Genomic DNA, 12853 nt, shown 5'->3' with positions numbered 1-12853 from the left:
CACAGGCTCGGATGCGCAGGCCCAGCGACCATGGCTCACGGGCCCAGCCGCTCCGCGGCATGTGGGATCTTCCCAGACTGGGGCATGAACCCGTATCCCCTGCATCAGCAGGCAGACTCTCAACCACTGCGCCACCAGGGAAGCCCCCCATTATTCTTAATATATGATTTGATTAATCCCCTATTGTAACTAATTTCTCTTCACCACTTCCTGCCTCCCCTCCCCTGACATGGATGCCGTCTTCACCTTGTTAAGTTCCTGCACTTCACACTGGGAACATCCTATTCCAGGAATATGGTGAATTAGATATCTCAAATGACCCTTTGTATCAGTTTCCAATAGATGTGCAACAAACCACCCAAAACCTTAGTGGCTTAAAACAAAAGTAATTTATTACTTCTCACAATTCTGTGGCTTGACTGGGAGGTTCTGCTTATCTCACCTGAGCTCACTCATCTGGCTGCATTCAGTTAGTGGGTTGGGTGGAGAATGGCCATTCATAGATGTCCTCATTCACATTTCTGAGGTCTTAGCTGAGATGGCTGGGACGGCTCAAGCTCTCTCTTCGTGTGGTCTTTCACCTAGGACTTCTTTTCATGATTCTGGAAGTGTTCCAGGAAGCAAAACTGAAAGGCCTCTTAAGTCATACAACGTAACTTACACTACATTGTATTAGTCAAAGCAAGTCACAGGACAGCCCAGATTCAAGGGGTGGGGAAACAGACCCACACTTTTTTTTTTTCTTTGTTTTTGCGGTACGCAGGCCTCTCACTGTTGTGGCCTCTTCCGTTGTGGAGCACAGGCTCCAGATGTGCAGGCTCAGCGGCCATGGCTCACGGGCCTAGCCGCTCCGCGGCATGTGGCATCTTCCTGGACCGGGGCACAAACCCGTGTCCCCTGCATCGGCAAGCGGACTCTCAACCACTGCGCCACCAGGGAAGCCCCAGACCCTCACTTTTTGATGGCTGGAGCTGGAGCAGCAAGTTACATTGCAAAGGAGCACAGGGAGACAATTCATTGCTGGCCATTAGAGTAACAATTTGGCACACTTTCCTAATTAAATGATTACAATGTCAGTTAAAAAAAAATTTTTTAAACCATTATTTTAAATGTTTCTCTGAACCAGAAAGAATATAAGAAATCTCAGAGCTGTAATCAAAATAATAGCAGGAAACTTGGGAGACAAGAGACTCCAAGATTTGTCTTTTTCCCTGAGATTTTCTGCATCACTGGAGAACTTGAGCTCCTATTTTAATAGTTACATGGTGCATGGGAAATAGAAGGCAAAGCTAAGGGTTAAAAAAAGAAGGGAATCAAATATCAGACCCTTACATAAAGTTCAGACCCCACCCTCAGTCTCAGGTGAATGAGAAAAACAATCTTACTGAAAAAAAGGAGACAGCAAGAAAAACTTGCATACATGTCTTGTCCTTGGTGCTAGATGTTGGGGAAAAGAATCATCTGAAAATTTGTAACCAAAAACTGACCATCATATGGGTTTACAGAGTTTTCTGTAAAGGAAAATGCAAGCTGATGATGGTATTCAAAGTGGTCCCCTGTTGTAAGGCCCTTCATTGACTCAGAGGCGCAAAAGTGAATGCTCACTGGAAAAATTCAAACTCAATCCAGGCCTCCAAGAATTCCTACAGATGAAGTTCCAACACAAATGAGAAATGCATTGTAAAATAAGATCACAAAACATGCTAAGAAGCAAGGACCCGGGCTTCCCTGGTGGTACAGTGGTTAAGAATCCACCTGTCAATGCGGGTTCGAGCCCTGGTCCAGGAGGATCCCACATGCTGCGGAGCAACTGTGCCCATGCGCCAAAGCTACCAAGCCTGCGCTCTAGAGCCTGCGAGCCACAACTACTGAGCCTACGTGCCACAACTACTGAAGCACGTGCACCTAGAGCCCGTGCTCTTCAACAAGAGAAGCCACCGCAATGAGAAGCTCACGCACCGCAACAAAGAGTAGCCCCCGCTCACTGCAACTAGAGGAAGCCCGTGCGCAGCAACGAAGATCTGGCGCAGCCAAAAATAAATAAAAATAAAATAAATGAAATTTTTTTTAAAAAAGCAAGGTATCATCTGTGAGAACAAGCAGAAAAAACAGAAGGCAGAAATAGAGCCTTTATGTATTCAGATTATTCAGATACAAGACTAAAAGACATGGACTTTGAAGTAACTAAGTTTAATGTGTGTTATGGACTGAATCATATCCCCCCTAAAATGTGTATGTTGAAATCCTAACCCCCTGTGTGAAAGGATTTGGAGTAAGGAAGTAGTTAAGGTCAAATGAGGTCTTGAGGGCGGAGCCCTGACAGGATTAGTGTCTTTATAAGAAAAGACATCAGAAAGCTTGTTCTCTTTCTCCACCATCTGAGGACTCGGTCAGAAGTGCCACCTATAAGCTAGGAAGAGAGCACTCACCAGGAACCTGAGCATGGTGGTATCCTGATTCTGGATGTCCAGGCTCCAGGCTGTGAGAAAATAAAATTCTGTTGTTTAAGCCACCTATCCTATGGTATTTTGTTATGGCAGCCCAAGATGACTAACACAATATGTTTACATAAATATAAGACAAGCTTAAAATAGGAGCATGGAATAATTTGACAGAATCGAGAAAAGTCCATAGAAATTCTCAAAATTAAAATTATAATAACGGAAAGTAAAACACCTGTTTGAAAAGTGGGTTCCACCACTGAAAGTAGATTCTACCACTGAAGATAGAATTGGATGAATTTATACGGAATATAAAGAGATTGAATATATGATAGGTTATGAGATATGGTGGATGTAATGAGAAGGTCTAGCATATCTCTAGTCATATTTCCAAAAGAAGATAATGGGGATGGGAAGATTGGAACCCTCATACATTGCTGGTGGGAATGTAAAATGCTGTAGCCACTTTAGAAAATGGTTTGATAATTCCTCAAAATCTTTAGAGTTAGTGTATGATCTGGAAATGCCACTACTAGGTATTTATACAAGAGAAATGAAAACATACAGCCACACAAAAACTTATATACAGGGACTTCCCTGGTGGCGCAGTGGTTAAGACTCAGCATTCCCAATGCAGGGGGCCTGGGTTCGATCCCTTGTCTGGGAAATAGATCCCACATGCATGCCACAACTAAGGAGCCAGCGAGCCACAACTAAGGAGCCCACCTACCGCAACTAAGACCCAACACAACCAAATAAATAAATAAATATTTTTAAAAAAGCAAAAACTAGTACACAAATGTTCATAGCATCATATTCACAATAGCCAAAAAGTAGAAACAACCCAAATGATGAATGGACAAACAAATGTGATATATCCATACAACAATATTATTTGCCAATAAGAAGTAATGAAGTACAAATAAATACTCCAACATGAGTGAATCTCAAAAACATTATGGGGCTTCCCTGGTGGCGCAGTGGTTGAGAGTCCACCTGCCGATGCAAGGGACACAGGTTCGTGCCCCAGTCCGGGAAGATCCCACATGCCGTGGAGCGGCTGGGCCCATGAGCCAGGGCCGCTGAGCCTGTTTGTCCGGAGCCTGTGCTCCGCAACAGGAGAGGCCACAGCAGTGGGAGGCCCGCGTACTGCAAAAAAAACACAAAAAAACATTATGGTAAGTGAAACAAGCCGTTAACAAATAGTTACATACTGTAGGATTCTATTTATATGAAATTTCCAGAATAGGCAGAGAAATAGGAAAAGAAAGAAGATTAGTGGTTTCCCAGGACTAGGCAGCAGGTGAGGTAGGAATGGGGAGTGACTGCTAACAGGTACAAGAATTCTTTTGGGTGTAATGTGTTTTAAAATTAGATTATGGTCGTGGCACACAACTCTAAATACACTGAAAACCAGGAAACTATACACTTCGGTTTTTTTAAGATTTATTTATTTATTTATTTTTGCTGCATTGGGTCTTCATTGCTGCACATGGGCTTTCTCTAGTTGTGGCGAGTGGGTGCTACTCTTCGTTGCAGTGCACAGGCTTCTCATTGTGGTGTCTTCTCTTGTTGTGGAGCATGGGCTCTAGGTACGTGGGCTTCAGTTGTTGCAGCACACAGGGTCAGTAGTTGTGGCTCCTGGGCTCTAGAGCACAGGCTCAATAGCTGTGGCTCATGGGCTTAGTTGCTCTGCGACATGTAGGATCTTCCCGGACCAGGGATCGAACTCATGTCCCCTGCACTGGCAGGCAGATTCTTAACCACTGTGCCACCACGGAAGTCCGGAAACTATACGCTTTAAACAAGTGAACTTTATGTTATATAAATTACATATCAATAAAGCTGTTTTAAAAAGAGGTAATAAATAGGAAATAGCCAATATTCAAATTCATAATAACTGATAATTTTCCAGAAGAGTTAAAAACACATCTTTAAATGCAGGAAATCCAATGAATCCCAAGAAGGATGAATAAAAACAAAACACATATCTAGACTCATCATCAGATAACTAAAGAACACCAAAGAAAAAAAGAAGATTTCAAAAGCATCCAGAGACAAAAGACACATCGCCTGCAGAGGAGCAATATTGATTGCTGTCTGACTTCTCAACAGCAGAAGATCTGATGGAAGCTGGCAGACAGTAGAATAACATCTTCATGTGCTGAGAGAAAATAAACTACAATTCTAAACCATATACAAACCATATATAATATACATATTATATATTTCAAGAATGGGTTAGAAATAAAAAAAACTTCAGACAGATACAGATGTGAGATTACATCACCCACAGACCTTCATTAAAAGAAATTTTAAGGGCTGTACTTCAGCCAAAAGGAAAATGAATGCATATGGAAATCTGAGGAGCATGAAGGAATGATGAACATATTGAAAAACATTTCAGTAACTCTAAGCAAACACTGTATAAAATTTTTTTAAGTGTCCAGTTTGTGAAGGAATACAGGCTAGAATTAAAATAATAGACAACAATATCATATAAAGTGGGGATGAGTTCATGTGTCCTAAGGTCCTTGATTGGTCTCCCTACAGGCAACTCATTACTTCCACTACCCATCCCTATTGGATTGTGCTGCAGTTTGTTTTCCAATAAGTCCTTTGATTTGACCTGCCTTTAATCTTTATCTTCTGACACCCTGTCCTAGTTGCTACTGGTGCATGTCAGTGAATGACTGACTAGGCCTGTTGGAGCAGTTTTTCCTTTAAATATTAAAAAGCTTAAACAGGCTCGTACAAGGATTGGGTTCTTGGGAATTCCCTGGCAGTCCAGTGGATAGGACTCGGCACTATCACTGCCGGGACCCGGGTTCAGTCCCTGGTCAGGAAACTAAAATTCTGCAGACCGTGTGGTGTGGCCAAAAAGTAAAAATAGGATTGGGTTCTTAAAATTATCTTCATTCCAAACTATTCTTTTTTTTTTTTTAATTTTTTTTAAAGGAATTCCTTTATTTTTTATTTATTTATTTTTGGCTGTGTTGGGTCTTCGTTTCTGTGCAAGGGCTTTCTCTAGTTGCAGCAAGCGGGGGCCACTCATCATCGAGGTGCGCGGGCCTCTCACTATCGCGGCCTCTCTTATTGCGGAGCACAGGCTCCAGACGCGCAGGCTCAATAATTGTGGCTCACGGGCCCAGTTGCTCCGCGGCATGTGGGATCTTCCCAGACCAGGGCTCGAACCTGTGTCCCTGCATTGGCAGGCAGACTCTCAACCACTGCGCCACCAGGGAAGCCCGAAACTATTCTGTTAAAATTTTAGAATGCTTTTTTTTTTGGGGGGGGGGCTACTCGGGCCTCTCACTGTTGTGGCCTCTCCAGTTGCGCAGCACAGGCTCCGGACGCGCAGGCTCAGTGGCCATGGCTCACGGGCCCAGCCGCTCTGCGGCATGTGGTATCTTCCCGGACCGGGACACGAACCTGTGTCCCCTGAATCGGCAGGTGGACTCTCAACCACTGTGCCACCAGGGAAGCCCTAGAATGCTTTTTTTGATTCAAAACTGAAATGTTAATTATATTAAAATTTAGAAAATTGAGAAAAATATAAAGAAGAAAATAAGTATCATATCATAAAACAAAAATTATTTAAAAAAATTTTTAAACTGTTTGTAAAACACAACAAATAGATTAATGTAACAAATAGTTGTGTTTCCACTACTCAGAACTGAAAATTGCTAATACTTTGTCATATTTACTTCTAGTCAGTTCCTTACATTTTCATAGCCTTGGATAAATTACAAATAGAGGCCCACATAATTTATGTCTAAATATTTAAGATCTAAATCAGGACAACAAACTGTTAAAGTATATTTTACCCTCCTACACTGACAAATAATTTTCCTGACCAAAAACTATAAGGCTATACTTTTTTGAAACTAAAAAGTAAGTAAATAACAAATATGATTTAATTTTTTTAAACATCTTTATTGGAGTGTAGTTGCTGTACATTGTTCTGTTAGTTTCTGCTGTATGTGTGGGAGTTTGCTGATGGATTTGTGATATTTAGATGATTACTAAACTAAAATATATATAATCTATGAATAATTATATATTTCCCACAAAGTTTTTTTTCTTGCCTCCATTTCAGCAAATCACTAATAATCTTCTTACAGTCAAGATTTTCACGTACTTTGTCTTCTATTGATCATAATGCCAAATTTGACAACTTTTCTTCAGCCATTGAGGTTCTTAGATAATTTTTTTGTTAATTTCAGTTCGGACAATTTTTTCATCTCCAACAGTATCAACTGGAATTATCAGTAAAATTCTTATATATTTGCAACTCCTGTTACAAAGGGTTAATTTCCATAATACACAATAAGGTCCTACAAATTAACCAGAATATAAATCCACCAACCCAAAAGAACAATAGGCAAAAGATATGTTTTATAGCCAGCTGTATTTCTTTTTCTTAAAATTGTTCACATCCTTTGCCTAGATGACCACTTTGTTGTCCCAATAACACACAGCTAAATAGTTCTTGTTTTACCTACTGATATGTGATTATCACTTCATAATATGAATTCTCATACTTGTGAATCTATTTCTGAGTTCTTTATCACAGGACACTGATCCATTTGTGTATTACTACACAAATGCTCAATTATTTAAATTCTAAAGGTTTATGTAGATTTGTGTGTGAGAGTTTTTTTCCTATTGAATTGTAACTTACATACCATAAAATATGCAATTCTTAGTTTTATAGCTAAAATGAAGTTTGACCTATATATAAACCTGTCTAACTACCACTCAGATTAGGATATGGAATATTTCCAGTACTCCATGAGAGTATCTTATGCTCCTTCCCTGTCAATACCCTTGAAATGCAACCGCTATACTGATGCCAATCATTTTTGCCTGTTTTTGAGTCTCACATATATGGATATCACATACAGGATTTTCTCTTTATTTGGGTCTCTGTTTGCTCAGCATTATGTCTCAAAGATTTATCCATTTCATTACATTTAGTACTTTCTCATTGCTATGTAGAATTCCACTGTGTGAAAAAGCACAGTTTATTGATCTATTTTGCTGTTGATATACATTAGCATGCTTTCGAGTTTGGAGGTATTGTGAATAATCCTGCTTTGAATATTGTTGGATGTGTTTTTGATGGATATAAGCAATTATTTATGTTGGAAACATACTCAGAGATTGAATTGCTAGGTCATAGAGTATAAGTTTATTCAGATTTAAGAGACACTTTCAAACAGTTTTCCATAGTGGCTATAACAATTTAAACTTCCTAAAAAGTGTATGAGCGTACCAGTTGCTCCACATTAACATCAACACTTGGTATTCTCTGTCTTTTAGGATGGGGGTGTAGTGGTATTGACTACGGTTTTAATTTGTGTCTCCCAGATTGTTGATAATACTGTACAGTTTTTCATCCATTTATTAGTGATTTGCCCATCCTCTTTTGTGCTGTGCTTGTTGAAATTTTAGCTCATTTTTGTGAAAATCACCCAACTTTTATTTAGTGAACTGCTGGAACATATTATATATTCTGTATAGGATTCCTTTGGTAGAGATGTACACTGCAAATATCTTTCCCATGCCCTTGGCTTGCATTTTTGCTTGCTCAATGTTGTGTATTGATAGGGAATATTTAAGCTTCAATTTATTATATTTTCCTTCTGAGTGATTGTAATTGATACCATATTTTTAATTTCATTTTCTACTTGTTAATTTCTAGTGTCTAGAAATACATTGATTTTTGTGTGTTGATCTTGTTTCCTGTGGCCTTGCTGCTGGGCTCACTTATTAATTTAGGAGGTTGCTTTTGTTTTGTTTTTTTTTAGATTCCTTGGGATTTTCTATGTAGATAATTATGTCATCTGGAAATAGGGACCGTTTTATTTCCTCCTTTCCAATCCGTGCGCCTTTTATTTTCTTTTATTGCCTTATTGTGCTGGCTAGGCCTTCCAGTACTATGTTGAACAAGAGTGGTAAGAGTGAGCATCCTTGGGACTTCCCTGGTGGTCCAGTGGTTAAGACTCTGCGCTTCCACTGCAGGAGGCATGGGTTTGGTCCCTGGTCGGAGAACTAAGATCCCACAAGCCACAGGGGGAAAAAAAAGGAGTGAGTATCCTTGTCTTGTTCTTGAATTTAGGGAGAAAGCATTCAGTCTTTCAACATTAAGTATAATATTACCGGACAGTTTTTTATATAGATGCTCTTTATTGAGATGAGGAAGATCCCCTTTATTCCTAGTTTGCTCGGTGTTTTTATCACAAACAGGAAACAGATTTTGTCAAATGTTTGTTTTTGCACCAACTGATATGATCATGTGATTTTTCTTCTTTGGCCTGTTGATATGGTGGTTACACTGATTGATCTTTGAATATTTAATCAATTTACATATGTTTTAAATTCCTCTCAGCAGTGTTATAGTTGTCAAGGTAGAGATCTTACACATCTTTTATTAGGTTTATTCCTGTGCATTTGATGTTTTTGTCTGTAAATGGTATTACTTCTTTAATTTCATTTTCTAAATGTTTATTATTGGTATGTAGAAATAATTTTTTTTACATTTTTGATTTTGTATCCAGCAACTTGATAAATTTACTTAATAATTACAATAGTTTTTCTGTAGATTCTTTTTTATTTTCTAGGTACTGAATCACATTTCTGTGAATAAGGACAATTTTAGTTTTTTCTTCTTTTCTACTCTTTATTTTTATTTGTTTTACTTGATTTATTGCACTGGTTAGGATCTCCAGTACAAAACTGAATAAATGTGATAGTGGACATCCTTGATTTATTTATGAGATCAGTGGGAAAATATTGAATATTTCACCTTTGAGTAGGATTTCAATGATAGATTTTTGGGGGGGTTTTCCCCCATGTTCGAAATTCAGAACCATTAAAAAAATGTCCTTTAGCCCCATATAAATTATTAAGACCTGCTACTGTAAACTCAGAGGACAATTTTAAAAAATGACCAATAGAGAATAAGTAAAATAATTTACTTTTGATTATGATTGAGAATGTAGCACATGTTTAAAGTTTTTTAAGTATTTTAAATCAAAGTAAAATTTTCATAAAGATCCACATGTATATAATTATATATATAATTAGATGAATTATAATATACTCATATATCCAGTACCATAATCAAGATTTAAAACATTTTTATTTCTCCCTTGCCTCCTTTCAGGCACTACACACAGCATATAGACAACCATTGTTCTGATTTCTGTCATGGTTTTAGTTTTGTTTGTTCTAAATTTTCACTTACATGGAATTGTAGAGCATGTATTCTTTTATTTTTTGGCTTATTTGCTCAGCAAAATATTTTCAATGTACCATAAATACCATACATTTTTATTTATTCATCTATTTGATGAACATTTAAGCTATTTCTAGTTTGAAGGTATTATAAATAAAGCTACTATAAACATTTCCATACAAGTCCTTTTGTGAACCCAAATTTTAGTTTCTGGTGGGATAAAACCTAGGACAGGAACTGTTGAGTTATGATGGATTAAGTCTATGTTTAACTTTATAAGAAGCTTCAAAACAGTTTATCATACTGGTAGTGCTGTTTTCCATTACCACTAGCAATATATGAGTTCCAAATGTTCTGTATCCTCAACAACATTTGGTGTTAGTCTTTTTTAAATTTAGCTTTTTCTTTCTCCTTCTCCCTTTTTTGTAATAACCTCTTCATCAGATTAAGGAGGTTCTCCTCTATTCCTAATCTCCTCTGTGACTGTATCATTTATAGGTGTTAAATCTTATCAAATACTTTTTCTGCATTTATTGAGAAACATATAATTCTTCTCATTAATTTTAGTAATGTGGTGAATTATATTGGTTGATGTTTTAACAAATTTATTGAAGCACAATTTACATACCTTAAAATCACCAATTTTAAATGTACGGTTTGATGAGTTTTAGGAAACGTACACCGTTGTACAACCACTATAACAAACTATCACCCAAAATGTTTCCTTGCTCTCCCTTGCAGTTCATTCCTATTCTTATTCCAGCCTCTAAGCACCCTCTGAAATGCTTTCCGTCTGTGTAATTTTGTTATTTCTAGAAATTCTATATAAGTGAAATCATAAAATATGTGGCCTTTTGTGTCCTTTCCCACATGGCAATGAACTGAGGCCTCCTGCCAACAACCATGTAAGTAAGCCATCTTCAAAGCTGATTATCTGGTCTCCATCAAACCTCCAGATGACTGTAGCCTCAGGTAATATCTTGACTTCAACTCCATGAGAGACCCTGAGAGCTATCTGAGCAACTCTCAAACTCCCAATCCATACTATGAGATAATAAATATTTTTTGTTTCAACCATTAAATACTGAGGTAATTCATTATACAGCAATAGAAAAGTAATACACTTGCATTCCTGGTACAAGTCCAGTTGGTCATGATTATCCCTTTTACATAATCCTATATTCAATTTTCTATTATTTTACATAGAATTATTGTTTAGTTTCATGAAAGATAATGGTCTATAATTTTCCTATCTTGTAATGTCCTATTCAGTTTTTGGTATCAAAATTGTGCTGACTCATAAAATGAATTGGGAAATTCCCTTAACATTTTTATGACCCGAAAGAGTTTTTGGAAAACCTAGTACTTTTTCTTTATTACATATTTAGAGGAAATCAGGAATGAATACATTTAAATCTGAGGTTTTCTCTAGAGAAAGTTTAAAAATTACAAATAGAATTTCTTTTATAGATATGGAACTATTCAAGAATTTTTTCTTCTTATTTCAGTTTTGTTAACTTTTGTTTGTATAGGAATTTATCCATTTTATTCTGTCAAATTCATTGCCACAAAGTTATTCCTAATATCTTCTTATCTTTATGTTGTAGGATTTCTAGAATTCTTGATATTCATAATTAGTGCTCTCTTTATTCCATCAATCTTTCTATGGATTTATTGATTTTAATAATCTCAGCAAAGAAACTTAGACTTTGTTATATTTCTCTATTATCTGTTTACTTCCCGTTTTATTGATCTCTGCTTTTATCTTTATTATTGCCTTCTTTCTACTTTATTTAGGTTGATTTCTTATTCTTTTTCTAGACTCAAAAGTTGGGAGCGTTCATAATTTATTTTCAACCTTTCTCTTTTTTTGTAATACATATGTTTAACATTTAAAATTTCTCTCTAAGCACTGCTTTAGGTGTTTCCTACACATCTGTATATGTAGTATTTTTTTTGGCTATTATTCAATTTAAAATATTTTTCTAACATCCATTGTGATTTATTTTCTGATCCATGGGCTATTAAAAAGTGAGTGCTTAACTTTCAAATCTCTGGAGAGTTTCTAATAATCTTTTGTAAAATTGATTTATAGTTTAAATCAACTGTGTTCAGAGAATATATTTTATATTCTTGGTATTCAAAGTGTGATTCATGAGCCCAATAACATCAGTATCATTTGGGGACTTGTTGGAAATTAAAAATCTACATTTTTTCAAGATCCTGGTTGATATCTATGCTGACTAAAGTTTGAGAAGCACAGGGCTTCCCTGGTTGCGCAGTGGTTGAGAGTCCGACTGCCGATGCAGGGGACATGGGTTCGTGCCCCAGTCCGGGAAGATCCCACATGCCACGGAGCGGCTGGGCCCGTGAGCCATGGCTGCTGAGCCTGTGCGTCTGGAGCCTGTGCTCCACAACGGGAGAGGCTGCAACAGTGAGAGGCCTGCGTACCGCAAAAAAAAAAACAAAGTTTGAGAAGCACTACTCCGTATTATTTCAATCCTTTGAAGTGTGTTGAGGCTTGCTTTACAACTCATCTTATAGTCTATTTTGGTGTTCCACCTGTATTTGAAATAGTTCACATTATGCAGTGGTTCAGTGTGCTATTCTATAAATATTTATTAAGTCAGGATGGTTAATCATACATTTCAAATCTTTTATATCCTCATTGAGTTTTTGTCTCCTTATTCTATTAGTTCTTGAAAGAGGTCTGTTAAAATTTCCAACTATGTTTGTGTATTTCTTCTTTTAGTTCTATTAACTTTTGTTTATCTATTTTCAAATGTGAGCTTAGGTTCATGCATGTTTAGAGTTTTTTCATCTTCCTGTTCACCTTTTTATCATATGAAATTTCCTTTTTAACCTTTAGTAATATTTTTTTCCCTTAGAGTTCTATATATTATACACCTAGATTCCTTAGAGGGCTATATTTTATATATGTAGCTTTTTTTTGGATTAGTACTTGCATCTTATGTCTTTTTCCTTCTTTTTCTCTCAGTCTGTCTTAACTTTGTATTTAACAGTGTTTTCCTGAGACAACAGAAGCAAGAAGAACTACAATCCTGCACCCTGCAGAATGAAAACCATAATCATAAAAGTGTTTTTGTATAAACATAACTGGCCTTTTAAAAACATTTAGTCTTTTAGTATTTATCTTTTAATTAAAGTT

This window comes from Tursiops truncatus, chromosome 8, assembly GCF_011762595.2.
Source record: "Tursiops truncatus isolate mTurTru1 chromosome 8, mTurTru1.mat.Y, whole genome shotgun sequence".
NCBI lineage: Eukaryota > Metazoa > Chordata > Mammalia > Artiodactyla > Delphinidae > Tursiops > Tursiops truncatus.
This window is presented reverse-complemented; position numbering follows the sequence as displayed.